Raw genomic sequence first — 17472 nt, forward strand, 5'->3', positions numbered from 1 at the left:
GAGATTATATTGTTATTATTATTGATGTAGTGTTCTTTCAGTACCATAGTTCAAAACTTCTTCTTTGAAATACATTTATTTATATGGAATACTGCACATTAAGGGACATTTCCAAGGCTTTACTTGAATAAATATTGAAATCTTAATACAAACTAAAAATAAATACTAGGGAGTATCTTGGGAAGGTCTTATTTGTTTACCTGACTTTTGTTATAGGTGTGCTCATTGCTACTGACCTGTTGTTTCCTTCAGGATCCTTCAGCTGCCTGAGCGAGGACATAGGTATATATACCAACTTATGTATATACACGTATCTATAAGCATATAAATTTCCCATCTGTATCTATATTAAATTAAACAGGAGTTCATAGTGATGTCTCCAACTCTAACCCGTTACCACATGGATCATTCTAGTCTCTTCCTCTTGCTTATCTGTAAACTCCCACTGGGAAAGTAAGAATGCTGGGTCCCATTGTCTGTCGTCAGTTTACTTAATTTTTCAGTTCCAGTATACATATATAGCAGTACCAAAATTGTTAACCCTTATGCCCTTGGGATACTTTATCAGCTAGAGTGAAGTACTTACGTTCTGTTCCTTTTGCTTTTAACTCACAGACTCAATTCATTTCCAAGATTACTGAGGTCAGCACCTTTTCTCCCATCTTTCTCAGTGAGGTTGTTTCATACATTTGTAATACAGTTAAATTCTCCTGTCAAATTCTACATTCTTTACTGGGATTCCCCGAACTCCTAAATGATTCTTTTAAATTTGCATACATTAAGTTTCACTCTTTGTGCTATAAATTTTTGTGTGTCTAACAAATGTATAATGTCATATTTCACCATTACAATATCAGGGAGAATAGTTTCACTAGCCTAAAAAAATCTCTTGTTCTTCACCTATTCATCTTTCCCACTATCCCCCAAAGCCTTGGCATCCACTGATATTTTTTGCTATCTCTACAGTTTTGACTTCCAGAAAGTCGTATCATTGGAATCATACACTATATGCAGACTTCTTAGGTTTTTTTTTTTACATAATTAAGCCAAACTTATTTCATAAATATAAAGATTATTTTATTTTAATCATTATAATTTTTATTTTAATTCCACTATGGTTAATACACAGTGTTATTTAGTTTCAGGTGTATGAGATAGTGATTTGACAATTCTATATAATACTCAGTGCTCATCAAGGTCAGTGTTCTCTTAATCTCCTTCATCTTTATCACCCATTGCACCCACCTCCCCTCTGGTAAACCATCTGCTTGTTCTCTATAGTTAAGAGTCGGCTTTTTGGTTGGTCTTCTTTTTTTGTTCCTTTATTCATTTGTTTTGTTTCTTAAATTCCACACATGGGTGAGGCTTATTTATTTCTTTTATCTATTTAGGTTTCAAGTTTTTATTTAAATTCCAGTTAGTTAACATATAGTGTAATATTGGTTTCTGGAGTAGAATTCAGTGACTCATCACTTATGTACAACACAAGTGTTCATCACTAAGTGCCCTCCTTAATACCCATCTCCCGCCCATCTCCCCTCCATCAACCCTCAGTTTATTCTCTATAGTTGAGAGTCTGTTTTATGGTTTGCCTCTATCTCTTCTTTTTCTCCCTTCCCCTATATTCATCTGTTTTGTTTCTTAAATTCCCCATATGAGTGAAGTCATATGGTATTTGTCTTTTTCTGACTGACTAAAATGAGATACTACCTCCCACTTGTCAGAATGGCTAAAATCAACAACACAAGAGATAACTGGTGTTGGCAAGGATGCAGAGAAGGGGGATCCCTTTTGCACGGTTGGTGGGAATGCAAACTGGTGCAGCCACTCTAGAAAACAGTATGGAGGTTTCTCAAAAAGTTAAAAGTAGAACTACCCAATGACCCGGCAATTGCCTGATTGGTACCTACTCAAAGGATACAAAAATACTGATTTGAAGGGATACATGCACTCCAATGTTTAAAATAGCATTATCAACAACAGCCAAATTATGGAAAGAGCCCAAATGTCCATGGACTGCTGAAAGGATAAAGAAGTATTTATAGGGGAGCCTAGATGGCTCAGTCAGTTAAGCATCTAACTCTTGATTTCATCTCAGGTCATGATCTCAGGGTCCTGGGACCAAGACCCACTTCAGACTTAATGCTCAGAGGGGAGTCTGCTTGAAGATTATTTTTCTCCCTTTCCCCTTCCCCTTGCTCTCTCTCTCAAATAAATAAATCTTTTTTAAAAAAGAAGTATATATATTAAGATGTATATTAATATATGTATTTATATATTAAATTTTGGGGGTTTTTGTTGTTGTTTTTTTTTTGTTTGTAAAAACTATCTGAGCTGTCTCCCAAAGTGGCTGTTAACAATGTCTTTTACAAAGTAGTTTTTTAATTTTAGTAAATTTGACTATCAATTTTTTTAAATGAATTGTTCTTTTGGTGTTGTATCTAAAAACCTATTGCCAAATCCAAACACAACTGGATTTTCTCCTGTTATCTTCTAGAAATTTCATATTTTTTTTTATTTTACATTTAAGTCTATGATCAATTTTGATTAACTTTTTTAAAAGGTGTAAGATCTATGTCTAGATTCTTACTTATTTTTTATTTTTGGCACATGCACATCCAAGTTTTACAGTACCATTTATGAAAAAGATTATCCTTTACCTATTGAATTGCCTTTACAATTTTGATTGGTTAACCATATTTGTATGGGTCTATTTCAGGGCTCTCTCTTCTATCCCACTGATTAACGTGTCCATTCTTTCACAAATATATGCCATCTCGGGGCGCCTGGGTGGCTCATTTGGTTGAGTGTCCGGCTCTTGATTTCAAATCAGGTCATGATCTCAGGGTCCTGAAACTGAGTCCCTCATTGGGCTCTGAGCTCAAGGGGGAGTCTGCTTGAGATTCTCTCTCTCCCTCTCCTTCTGCCCCTCCTGACTCTCTCTAAAATAAAATTTAAAAAACCTTTAAAAAAACACATGCATCTGGATTAATGTAGCTTTGTAATAAGTTTTGAAGTAGGTAGTGTCATTTATCCAACTTTGCTCTTCAATATTATGTTGGTTATTCTGGGTCTTTTGATTTTCCATATACAATTTAGAATCAGTTTGTCAATAACCTCAAAATAATTTACTGGTGTGTTGATCTGGACTGCATTGAATATATAGGAAAGTTTGGGAAGAACTGGCATCTTAACAATATTTAGTCCTCCAATCCATGAATATGGAATTTCTCCATTTATTTAGATATTCTTGAATTTCTTTCATCAGAGTTTTATAATTTTCTGTATATCAGTCCTTGATATATTTTTTAGGTTTATACTGAATTATTTAAATTTTTGGTGCTAGTGTAAATGGTATTGTGTTTTTAATTTCAAGTTCCAATTGTTCATCACTGGTCTGTTGACAAAGAAGAAATTGACTTTTATGTAGTAATGTCATGTTCTGTGAATGCTATATTTGCTTATTGAATTCAAGAGTTTTTTGTCTATTCTTTGTGTTTTTTTTACATAGACAATCATGTCATGTGTGAACAAAGTCTTATTTCCCATTTCAAATATGTATTTCTGTTCTCTTTTTGTTCTTATCTTAATACAGTAGCTCAGATTTCCATCGTAATGGTGAATAGGACCCGTGAAAGAGGACATCTGTCCTTGTTTCCAACCATAGTGGGAAAGCATCAAATTTCTCATTATTAAAGATGATGTTAACTGTAGGTGTTTTGTAGATGTTCTTTATCAAATTAAGGAACTTCCTTCCTATGTGCAGGGTGCTGAGTGTTTTTATCATGTATGGGTTTTAGATTTATTTTGTAGAATAATTTGTTGGCATCAATTGAAATGATTTTTTTTCAAGGCTGGTAACATTGTGGATTACATTAATTGATATTTAATGTTGAAACCAGTCTTGTATCCCTTGAACAAATCCCACTTGGTTAGAGTATACAATTCTCTTTACACATTATTGGATGTGATTTGTTAATATTTTGTTGAGGATTTTTGCATCTATGTTTTTCGAGAAATGTTGTCCTGCAATTTTTTCCTTTCTCATAATTCCTTTATCTCACTTTGGCATTAGGTTTATGCTGACCTAATTGAACAAGCTGGAAAGTAGTTCTCTGCTTCTGTTATCTGAGTAAAATTATAGAGAATTGGTATCACTTTTTTTTTATACGCTTGATAAAATTCAACAGGAAAAACCATCTGTACCTGGTGCTTTCTCTCTTGGAAGTTATTAATTGTTGACTCAATTTCTTTAATAGATATAGGCCTTTTCAGATTATTTATTTCTTCTTAGGTAAGTTTTGGGAGACTTTGGTCATCTATGTCTATCAGGGAATTGGTCCTTTCCTCTAAGTTATCAAATTTGTGGCCATAAAGTTTTCATAGTTTTCCTTTATTACACTTTTAATATCAAAGGGATAAGTGGTGATAGTCCCTTTTTCATTTATAGTTTTGACAACTTTTGTCTTCTCTCTTTTTACCCTGGTTAGATTATTATAAATAATCTGGCTAGATTATTATAAATCTCACTGATCTTTTCAAAGAAACTACTTTTGGTTTCATTGATTTTTTCTATTGATTTCTTATTTTTCAATTTCATTTATTTCTGGCCTAATTATTATTTTTCTTCTTTTGTTCGCTTTAGACTTGAGGTCTGTTTATTTTTCTTTTTATAGCTTTTTAAGGTGCCAGCTCAGGTTATTGATTTGAGATCTTTCTTCTTTTCTAATATATGCATTCAATGCTATTCATTTCCCTGTAAACACTACTTTTGCTGCATCCCACATATTTTGACAAATTGTAATTCATTTTAATTTAACTCAAAGTATCTTTAACTTCTCTTGAGATTTCTTCTTTGGTCCATGTCTTATTTAGGAGTTTTCTCAGTACACATCAGAGTTGAAATCAGAGTTCTCTTTTTTTTTGCATTTTTATTTTGGAGAAATAAAAATTGTGACTATCTTGATGGTTTGAATAAGGTTTCCATTTCCTAGAGAAAGAATTTTGTTTATTTATTTTGGAGAAGAGGTAAAGATTAACTGTTTAATGTCTGACCATTTATCCTAGAGATCTCTTCATCAAGTAGGCATGTCCAGTGATTCCTGCTGGTTATTACTGTGACTGACCACACTTTACATCCAAAGTTAAAATCTTCTCATTGTTCTTAAGAATCTTTTTTGGTGAAAATCTCATTATCCACCTATCTTCCTTACACAGAACAGACACCACAGTAATTTTAAGATACTGGTGTTTCATCCTTTGAGGTATTTCTCAATGCTTTTTTAATAAAATGTTTTCTGTGGCTTCCTGCAGGCTATTTAAGTGTTGGCTGAGAAGGTTGCACATAATACATCCATTCTAACATTTCTAACTCTCTGCAACACATGAAGCAATTTCAGGAATTTTAGTTTTATTTAGCAAAGTCACAAATGAGTCCAGCTTTCAGTCAAGTAATTGTTAACAATCAATTACATCCAGACCTTTGTGTTAACACATTGAATTTAGGATGTCTGAATGTTGCACCCATATCAGCGAATTGATAATATCAAAAACTGTACTTCTCCCCATTGTGTTCCCAGAATCCACTGCCACATGTATTCCACAGATTTGGAAAATCTTGCAGTTGTGTATATTGTGTATATTGCTGTGAAAACCTTTTCTTAGTTTGTTTTTTAAAGGGCTCCCTCCCTCACACGAAGCTCAGGCTAGGACTTGACTCTACAAGTCTATCAAGGTGACATGGTGAGGGTGGAAGTAAGAATTGGATTCTTCTTGCCAGGCAACTGTCTCAAGCACGTTTTTTTGTTTTGTTTTGTTTTCTCTTTTCACAAGGTCTCAAAACAAGGCAGAAATATCTTCATTATGCAGAAGAGGAGGTTAGCAACGAAGGGTGAGTGAAGTTTGTGGAGCCAGGGGAATCTGAGTCATCTGAATTTTCCCATATGTCTTTATTCCATTCCATAGAGTACATAGAGTTACATTCCTAACTTTCCCTTAAGGAATCTGAGAAAGGTTTAAATAAAAAATAAATTGAAGGGGGCGGAGCAAGATGGCGGAGGACTAGGAGACCTGGACTTCATCTGGTCTCAGGAATTCAGCTGAATAGGGATCAAACCATTCTGAACACCTACGAACTCAACAGGAGATCGAAAAAGAGAGTAGCAACAACTCTCTGAACAGAGAAGTGACCACTTACTGGAAGGTAGGACTGCGGAGAAGTGAATCCGAAGCGATATTCGGGAGGATAGACGGCGGGGGAGGGGGCCTCGGTCGGGCCCTTCTGGCAAGTGATAGAGCCGTGGAGCACAAAATCGGAACTTTTAGAAGTCGGCTCCGCTGAGGGACGTCGCTCCAGTGGCTAAGCGGTGGGTGGAACCCTCGCGGGACAGTGTGGTCTCAGGACCCTCGGAGTCACAGAAAGACCGGAGGTGCCTGAGTGCAGCAGAGCTCCCAGAGATTGGAGCAGGGAAGCCAGCTGCAGAGACGAGCCGAGACGCAGGCTCTCAGCTCGGGGTTGCCATAAACTGTGACCCGCGGCCCAGTCGGCCACTGCTCCTCCAGCAGGGACCCAACAAGCAGCAGAGCTGGGGAGACTCCCTTTCCTCCCCCGGGAGGAGTGGTGCGGGAGCGCACTGCAGGGATCTGCTGGGTTTGAAGACTCCACACGGGGTTGGGTGCCAGAGATAGAAACGCTCGGTCACAGGCCTGGTGAGCACGGAGTGCGGCCGGAGACCAGGGAGATAGGAGTGACTGTTTTTCTCTGGGGGCGCACTGAGGAGCGGGGCCCGAGTTCTCAGCTCCTCCGGGTAGAGACTGAGAGGCCACCATTTTCACCCTGGTCCTCCAAAGCTGTACTGAGAGCTTGCAGAGAACAAAAGCTCCTGAGAGCAAACCTGAGCAGCTTGCTTAGCCCAGACCGACAAGGGCGGGGCAATTCAGCCACCGGCAAAGATATTTGGGAACCACGGCAACAGGCCCCTCCCCCAGAAGATCAGCACGAACAGCCAGCAAGCCAAGACCAAGTTTACCGATCAAGGAGAACGGGAGATCTCCAGCGCTAGGGGAATACTGCACATAGAATTCATGGCTTTTTTTACTATGATTCATTAGTTTTTCAAAGTTAATTTTTTAACTGTTTTTTTTTTTTAATTTTTCTTTTTCCCTTTTTCAAACAACATCTTATCAATCCCCTTTTTAAAAAATATTTTTTATTTTTCAGTTTTAGAGTCATATTTTATCCCTTCATTGTAGTTACCCTTATTATTGGTATATATATATAAGTTGTTCTCTCTTTAAAATTTTGAAATACAGTTTCTTCTAACAGATCAAAATATACCCTAAATCACTAGTGTATGGCTTTGTTCTAGTATCCTGCTGGATCACACTCTCTCCCTTTCTTTATTTCTTTTCTTTTTTTTTTAAAATCTTCTTCTTTCTTTTTTCAAACAACGTCTTATCTATCAATTCCTTTTATAAAATCTTTTATAATTTTTATCTTTACAGTCATCTTCCATCCCTTCATTGTATCAACCCTTATTTTGTACATATATGTCTTTTTTCCTTTAAAATTTTAGGAAGCACTTTCTTCTAACAGACCAAAATACGCCCAAAATCTAGTGTGTGGCACTGATCTATGCACTAGCCTGATCATATTTGATTATATTCTGTTTTTTGTATTGTTCTGTTTTTATTTTTATCTTTTTTTCTTTTTTTTTTCTTCTCTTTCTTTTTTCTTTCTTTCCCTTTCTTTTCCCCTGGTTTCAGGTCTTTTCTGATTTGTATAGAGTATATTTGCTGGGAACGTTGTTAACCTGTTAGCATTTTGTTCTCTCATTCATCTATTCTCTGCTGGACAAAATGACAAGATGAAAAAAAATCACCTCAGCAAAAAGAACAAGAGGTAGTACCGTCAACCAGTGACCTACTGAATATGGACATTAGTACGATGTCGGACCTAGAGTTCAGAACCACGACTTTAAAGATACTAGCTGGGCTTGAAAAAAGTGTGGAAGTCATTAGAGAAACCCTTTCTGGAGAAACAAAAGAACTAAAATCTAACCAAGTCAAAATCAAAAAGGCTATTAATGAGGTGCAATTAAAAATGGGGGCACTAACTGCTAGGATAAATGAGGCAGAAGAGAGAATCAGTGATATAGAAGACCAAATGATGGAAACTAAAGAGGCTGAGAAAAAGAGAAACAACTACAGGATCACGAGGGCAGAATTCGAGAGATAAGCGATACCATAAGAGGAAACAACATTAGAATAATTGGGATCCAAGAAGAAGAAGAAAGAGGGAGGGGGGCAGAAGTTATATTGGAGCAAATTAGAGCAGAGAAATTCCCTAATGTGGGGAAGGAAACAGGCATCAAAATCCAGGAGGCACAGAGAACACCTATAAAAATCAATAAAAATAGGTCAACACACCGACATCTAATAGTAAAAGTTACAAGTCTCAGAGACAAAGAAAATCCTGAAAGCAGCTCGGGAGAAGAGATATGTAACCTACAATGGTAGAAATATTAGCTTAGCAACAGACCTATCCACAGAGACCTGGCAGGCCAGAAAGGACTGGCATGAGATCTTCAGAGCACTAAATTAGAAAAATATGCAGCCAAGAATACTATATCCAGCTAGGCTGTCATTGAAAATTGAAGGAGAGAGAAAAAGCTTCCAGGACAAACAAAAACGAAAGGAATTTGCAAACACGAAGCCAGCCCTTCAAGAAATATTGAAAGGGGTCCACTAAGCAAAGAGAGAGCCTAAAAGCAGCATAGATCAGAAAGGAACACAGACAATATACAGTAACAGTCACCTACAGGCAATACAATGGCCTAAATTCATACCTTTCAATAGTTACCCTGAAGGTAAATGGGCTAAATGCCCCAATCAAATGACACAGGCTATCAGATTGGATTAAAAAACAAGACCCATGGATATGCTGTCTGCAAGAGACTCATTTTAGACCCAAAGATGCCCCCAGATTGAAAGTGAGGGGGTAGAAAACCATTTACCATGCTAATGGACACCAGAAGATAGCTGGGGTGGCAATCCTTATACCAGACAAATTATTTTAAACCAAAGACTGTAATAAGAGAGGAAGAAGGACACTCTATCCTACTTAAAGGGTCTATCCAACAAGAAGATCTAACATTTGTAAATATCTATGCCCCTAACATGGGAGCAGGCAATTATATAAGGCTATTAATAACAAAAGCGAAGAAACACATTGACAACAATACAATAATAGTGGGGGACTTTAACACCCCCCTCACTGAAATGGACAGATCATCTAAGCAAAAGATCAACAAGGAAATAAAGACTTTAACTGACACACTGGACCAAAGGGACTTCACAGACATATTCAGAACATTCCATCCCAAAGCAACGGAATACACGTTCTTCTCTAGTGCCCATGGAACATTCTCCAGAATTGATCACATCCTAGGTCACAAATCAGGTCTCAACTGGTACCAAAAGATTGGGATTATGCCCTGCCTATTTTCAGACCACAGTGCTTTGAAACTAGAACTCAATCACAAGAGGAAAGTCGGAAAGAACTCAAATACATGGAGGCTAAAGAGCATCCTACTAAAGAATGAATGGGTCAATCAGGAAATTAAAGAAGAATTAAAAAAATTCATGGAAACCAATGAAAATGAAAACACAACTGTTCAAAATCTTTGGGATACAGCAAAGGCAGTCCTGAGAGGAAAGTATATAGCAATACAAGCCTTTCTCAAGAAACAAGAAAGGTCTCAAATACACTACCTAACCCTACTCCTAAAGGAGCTGGAGAAAGAACAGCAAATAAAGCCTAAACCCAGCAGGAGAAGAGAAATAATAAAGATCAGAGCAGAAATCAATGAAATAGAAACCAAAAGAACAGTAGACCAGATCAACGGAACTAGGAGGTGGTTCTTTGAAAGAGTTAACAAGATTGATAAACCCCTGGCCAGACTGATCAAAAAGAAAAGAGAAATGACCCAAATCAACAAAATCATGAATGAAAGAGCAGAGATCACAACCAACACCAAAAAAATACAAACAATTATAGGAACATATTATGAGCAACTTTATGCCATCAAATTAGATATCCTGGAAGAAATGAGTGCATTCCTAGAGATGTATCAACTACCAAAATTGAACCAGGAAGAAATAGAAAACCTGAACAGACTTATAACCCCTAAGGAAATAGAAGCAGTCATCAAAAATCTCCCAACCAACAAAAGCCCAGGGCCAGATGGCTTCCCAGGGGAATTCTATCAGACATTTAAAGAAGAATTAATACCTATTCTCCTGAAACTGTTTGAAAAAATAGAAATGGAAGGAAAACTTCCAAACTCATTTTATGAGGCCACCATTACCTTGATCCCCAAACCAGACAAAGACCCCATCCAAAAGGAGAATTACAGACCAATATCCTTGATGAACATGGATGCAAAAATTCTCACCAAAATCCTAGCCAATAGGATCCAACAGTCCATTAAAAGGATTATTCACATTGACCAAGTGGGATTTATCCCTGGGCTGCAAGGTTGGTTCAACATCTGCAAATCAATCAACGTGATACAATACATTAACAAAAGAAAGAACAAGAATCATATGATCCTCTCAATAGATGCCGAAAAAGCATTTGACAGAGTACAGCATCCTTTCTTGATCAATACTCTTCAGAGTATAGGGATACAAGGTACCTACCTCAATATCATAAAAGCCATCTATGAAAAACCTACAGCAAATGTCGTTCTCAATGGGGAAAAGCTGAGAGCTTTATCCCTAAGGTCAGGAACGCAGCAGGGATGTCCTCTATCACCATTCCTGTTCAACACAGTATTAGAAGTGCTAGCCACAGCAATCAGACAACAAAAAGAAATCAAAGGCATCCAAATCAGCAAAGAGGAAGTCAAACTCTCACTCTTTGCAGATGATATGATACTGTATGTGGAAAACCCAAAAGACTCCACCCCAAAACTGCTAGAACTCATACAGGAATTCAGTAAAGTAGCAGGATATAAAATCAATGCACAGAAATCAGTGGCATTCCTATACACCAACTACAAGAGAGAAGAGAGACAAATCAAGGAGTCGATCCCATTGACAATTACACCCAAAACCATAAGATACCTAGGAATAAATCTAACCAAGGAGGCAAAGCATCTGTACTCAGAAAACTATAAAATACTCATGAAAGAAATTGAAGAAGACACAAAGAAATGGAAAAATGTTCCATGTTCATGGATTGGAAGAACAGACATTGTGAAGATGTCAATGCTACCTAGAGCAATCTACACATTCAATGCAATCCTCATCAAAATACCATCCAATTTTTTCAAAGAAATGGAACAAATAATCCTAAAATTTGTACGGAACCAGTAGAGACCCCAAATAGCCAGAGGAATCTTGAAAAAGAAAAGCAAAGCTGGTAGCATCACAATTCCGGACTTCCAGCTCTATTACAAAGCTGTCATCATCAAGACAGTATGGTACTGGCACAAAAACAGACACATAGATCAAGGGAACAGAATAGAGAGCCCAGAAATGGACCCTCAACTCTATGGTCAACTCATCTTTGACAAAGCAGCAAAGGATGTCCAATGGAAAAAAGACAGTCTCTTCAACAAATGGTGTTGGGCAAATTGGACAGCCACATGCAGAAGAATGAAACTGGACCATTTCCTTACACCATACACAAAAATAGACTCCAAATGGTTGAAAGACCTAAATGTGAGACAGGAGTCCATCAAGATCCTAAAGGAGAACACAGGCAGCAACATCTTCGACCTCTGCCTCAGCATCTTCTTCCTAGAAACATCCCCAAAGGCAAGGGAAGCAAGGGCAAAAGTGAACTATTGGGATTTCATCAAGATAAAAAGCTTTTGCACAGCAAAGGAAACAGTCCACAAAACCAAAAGACAATCGACAGAATGGGAGAAAATATTTGCAAATGACATATCAGATAAAGGGCTAGTATCCAAAATCTATAAAGAACTTATCAAACTCAACACCCAAAGAACAAATGATCCAATCAAGAAATGGGCAGGAGACATGAAGAGACATTTTTCCAAAGAAGACATCCAAATGGCCAACAGACACATGAAAAAGTGCTCAACATCGCTTGGCATCAGGGAAATCCTAATCAAAACCTCAATGGGATACCCCCTCACACCAGTCAGAATGGCTAAAATTAACAATTCAGGAAACGACAGATGTTGGCGGGGATGCGGAGAATGGGGAACCCTCCTACACTGTTGGTGGGAATGCAAACTGGTGCAACCCCTCTGGAAAACAGTATGGAGGTTCCTCAAACAGTTGAAAATAGAGCTACCATATGATCCAGCAATTGCACTACTGGGTATTTACCACAAAGATACAAATGTAGGGATCCAAAGGGGTACGTGCACCCCGATGTTTATAGCAGCAATGTCCACAATAGCCAAACTGTGGAAAGAGCCAAGATGTCCATCAACAGATGAATGGATAAAGAAGAGGTGGTATATATACACAATGGAATATTATGCAGCCATCAAAAGGAATGAGCTCTTGCCATTTGTAATGACGTGGATGGAACTGGAGGGTGTTATGCTGAGTGAAATAGGTCAGTCAGAAAAGACATGTATCATAGGACCTCACTGATATGAGGAATTCTTAATCTCAGGAAACAAACTGAGTGTTGCTGGAGTGGTGGGGGGTGGGAGGGATGGGGTGGCTGGGTGACAGACAGTGGGTAGGGTATGTGCTATGATAAGCGCTGTGAATTGTGCAAGACTGTTGAATCACAGATCTGTACCTCTGAAACAAATAATGCAACATATGTTAAGAAAAAAGAAAAAGAAGAAGATATCAGGAGGGGAAGAATGAAGGGGAGTAAGTCAGAGGGGGAGATGACCCATAAGAGACGATGGACTCTGAGAAACACACTGAGGGTTCTAGACGGGAGGACGGTGGGGGGATGGGTTAGCCTGGTGATGGGTATTAAAAGGGCACATTCTGTGTGGAGCACTGGGTGTTATGCACAACCAATGCATCATGGAACACTACATCAAAAAGTAATGATGTAATGTATGGTGATTAACATATCAATAAAAACATTAAAAAAAAGCAATAAGAAAACTGCCAAAAACAAAAAACAAAAAATAAAAAAAGAAATGTCAGAAGAAACATTAAAATATCATTGTATACATTTATATCTGACATTAAATTCAGATTTAAACAGGAAAAATAAATTGAAATCCAGAAATTCACCAAATCAAATTTTGAGTTTAATTTTTGGCTATATTAATGCTTTGGCAGCTAATATTGTGATTCTTTATAATGCTTATACAAATTTCATGGTTCTCAGACTATGCCTTGATCTGAGATTTTGGGATTTTTCGTATATCATTCTTTTTCTGCAAGCCCTCTTGCATAATTAAAAGCATAAAATCGATCTCTTACTTTTATGTAATTTCTCTTAATAGACTCTTTGTCCCCCATAGCTTTGCTTTCAACAAGTAGTTTTTCAAAGCAGTTACAGGAAATTTATTTATTTTGCCACTGCATGCAATGTGATAAAGTCTCATGCTAGTTGAATTCTTACTATCTTTAGTATTGACCTGACCAGAAAATAAAGTACAGTTTTCCTATGTACGAAAGTTATGTTGCCTGCAACCACTTACAGTCCTACTTATATATGCTCTGGGATCTTATTTCCAACAAGAAAATTCACTTTGCCTCATTTATGAAAAAAAAATAGGATTTGTTAAAAAAAAATTAGGAGAAGCTTGACAGATGGAAAATACAGGGATAATCTTGATTCTCCTTCTCCAGAAACAGTTCCCAAGTACCACCAGAGAACTCGATTCTTGAGGAAACTACTAGTGCTGCAACTTTCCATCATCAAGCATTAAATGAAAGGTGTTCATCTTTGCCAAACCACTTCTCAGCACCAATTCTACTTCTGCCTCAGCAGGTCAATCAATCACATGACTCCTGACGTCCTTCCAATCCTTTATCATCTATAGCAGCAACATTGAGGTTGCAGCACAAAGTCTTTGCCATCAGACACTTAGTGTGAACCAAATTTTTGTGTGTCTGATTGGAAAAGTATAGATCTACATTTTACTTGCCAGGAAGCCTGAGAATTAAAATTCTGGATTTCTGAAGACAGGACTGATGGAAATTTCCCCAGTTATGGAAAAGCTATTCAAGAAGTGATCACAAATATGACAAATGTCAATTAAAGTAACCAGCTACTACTGTTAGATTCACTCTTCCTGTTGTGTCTACCCATTATGGTTTTTGAGTCACCTTTGCTTTTGCTTCATTTCTAGGGCAGCCTCTCACCACACGCTTGCACTGTTGATTGCCACCATGACTCTTGGCTTCAGCATTCACAGTTTATTGTACACTTGCTGGAAGTTTGTCTCCTTTCCTGTTTTCTTTAGTAAATCCAATGCCTGATGCTTGTGTAAGCAAGGAATATAAGGAATACAAACAGCTCTTAATAAGTATGAAGCAGAGTTTTATTCACTGAATTTAGAATCTAATTTAGACTCAGTCATGACTGAGCATTGATACTCTTTGGTTTTGAAATTTATCCCACCTTTAAAAAGGATTCCTTCTTTGGCCTCAGGCCAGAATTAATGGTGTGAAGAGAGCAACAGCCTTAATAAAGAGCCCAGCTCAGGATGCTGGTGTTGGTCTCTACTTTTTCCAGCAGTGGGCCTACCACACCTGTTATTAAAAGAGGTGCTCAAGCAGCAGAGCAAGCAGCAACAGAGACAAAATCAGCAGGAGAACTCCAACTGCCAGGAAGAGTATATAATTATCTCTGCTCCCTAGAGCACAATTTCTTAACCAAGAATTGTTGAAAAATACACATGCTGGGCCCCACTCTGTCCAAGGTACTGATTTGGTAGGTCTGAGTGAGTGCTTGGGCCCCTATCATTTACAAACATACAAACAAATAAATGTTTCACATGAATCTGAAACATGCTTTTTGTTTTAAAATACTGCTATAATGGGAGAAAAGATATCTTGTGTGTGTGTGTGTGTATGTGTGTGTGTGTGTGTGTGTGTAGAGAAGAATGAGAAGGCTGATACTCTATATTTGGTTAATATCTACAGTGAAAGCCAAAATTGGGTAATTAGTGTGTGTGTCTTCAGTTGTAGTCTCAGAAGAAAACCTTGTATAGAACTGGGGAGGAGGAGAGGGTTATAAATGGTCAGAAAGAATTACAGCTCTACTTCTTCAATATTCTGGCCACCAAAACACTGACATGAACATAAAAGTATCCAAATTCTCAACAATGAACAGATTATAATATTTTAAAGTATTTTAAGTTATAGAGTTTTGCTGTCTATCTACGTTTCTTCAGCTAAATTCTATTTGCTAGGAATATTTTTTTGTAAGGTAGCCAATTAGCTAAATGATAAAACTTTAGGTAGGAAATAGAATCCTTGGGCTATCTTTTCAGAAGACAATTGATTTATGGCATGTTTTATTTACCCGTGGGAGATATAGGCTTCCCATTATTTTGAACACAAATAATTCTTTAAGGTAAAATATAGGAATGGGCCCATATATGTGCAAATTCTAATAGAACACAAGTTAGAACTTGATATTTTATCATTTCTTTGTTTAGTTATCTTCTCTAAGGTTCTAACCCCCAAGTCTAAGTTAAACAATAACTAGACAAATATAATTCCTCACACATTTCCTTCTAACAGCTCTTTTGGAAATTTAAAGAGAATTGGAAAGTTTTATTTTTACAGGTATACCTTCCTACATTCAGATATGAATTTTAGCTGCAAAGTCCCTGAACAGATTGATAAGATCTTTATAGGAGGAAAAACTATAGGGTTTTGAAACCTGAACAACAAAGACTGGCAGGCACAGATCTTAACCTCTATGTATTGAGGGCAGAGTTAAGTTGATTAGTTATCTGGGTTTGATATGGGGGACTCTGTGTTTCTGTTGACCCCTTTTGTTCAGCACCGTGTGGATGAAGCTGCTGAGTTTTTAATCTCACATATTCTATCACAGTCTCCATTAGAGATGTAATCACTCAACTGTCAAATCTATTTTGAAAAGGATTTTGGAGAGAGAATACAGCGATTTATTCTTTACTTCTCTGAAATGATCTTTTCTGAGAAACGCACTACAAGCATACACAAGGGAAAGTGTAATACAATCTCTGACAGCATTAGTTTGCTAACCTTATCCAATAAAGAGATTCTTCTTACAAAGGTTTATCATATTACTTCATCTCATGGTGGTATTGCCCTCTTTGAAAAAAAAATCACCTGTTCAAAGAAATGCAAAGAAAATAATACTTTGGAGGGTAAACACATATTCTAGTATTTTCAGGGTAACATGAGCAATGCAGCAGGCATCTGATGTTGGCACACTATCTGTCTACTATCATACACAATACACAAATACATACATTGCACTAAATGTAAAGTACACAATAATCAGACCAATCAAAACCAGAATATTTACTTGTCATTAAGATTGAATGGCATACATTTCTATCCAACTTTATAATCGGAGCATCAGGAGCTCTAAATTAGCAATGCTATGGGGTATGAGTGCAGTGCAAAGGCATAAAGACTATGAAAACTAGAAAATTCTAAGTTGTGATTTGCACAGACAATAAAATACAATTCAGTCTAAGAAACATTAGCAATGTTGGGGTGGTGCTTTTCTAATCATTTGGAAGAGGCCTCATGGTCTGAATGATAGCTAACATTTTAAGGTCCTGAATCTTCTTTTCTCAAATGACTATTCACCCCAGGGGTGAGTGATCCTCTCCTCCACTCTAATAGATCAAAGTGGGTGAACACACAACACCCAACACCAGACAGATGACATAGACAGCAATATATTTGTCACATATACCCACAGCCTGGCAGGGCCATGCAGGGTCTGAGCTCAGGAACAGAGTAGATAAACAGAGGCTGTGGGAGGCAGGTTCTGTAGTAACAAGAGGATGAGGTGACCCTTGGTTGGCACAACCTTTGAATAATTCTGCTGGCTGGCAGGGAACTTTTACCTGCCACTCAAGGATAAGCAGAATCTATGCCTGCTTTCCATGATAAGGAGAAGTGTTTGGCTAACACTTATCCAAGGAAGCAGAGTGGGGAGAGAAAGTGGTGGTTTGAAGTGCTCCCAATTTTTCCAGATGTCAAGGCAGCACTTAACATTGAATCTCAATTTCAAGCCCTATATCACATCATTGAATATATTTAAATATGATTACCTAATATTCTATATTATTCTCTTCTCATTTTGATAATCATATCCGTGGTGAATGTTACTTGGAATATTATTAACCCGTGAAGATGTTTTAGTTTCTAAAAATCTCTGCTTACCTGGTTTAGTAATCATGGAAACATTTATTTCTGAGTTAAAACCGAGTTTCATTTGATACTTATCTGAAATTCCCACTGTAAAAATGTTGATAGTAACACTAAAGATATATTTTA

This window comes from Zalophus californianus, chromosome 10 (genome assembly GCF_009762305.2).
Source record: "Zalophus californianus isolate mZalCal1 chromosome 10, mZalCal1.pri.v2, whole genome shotgun sequence".
NCBI lineage: Eukaryota > Metazoa > Chordata > Mammalia > Carnivora > Otariidae > Zalophus > Zalophus californianus.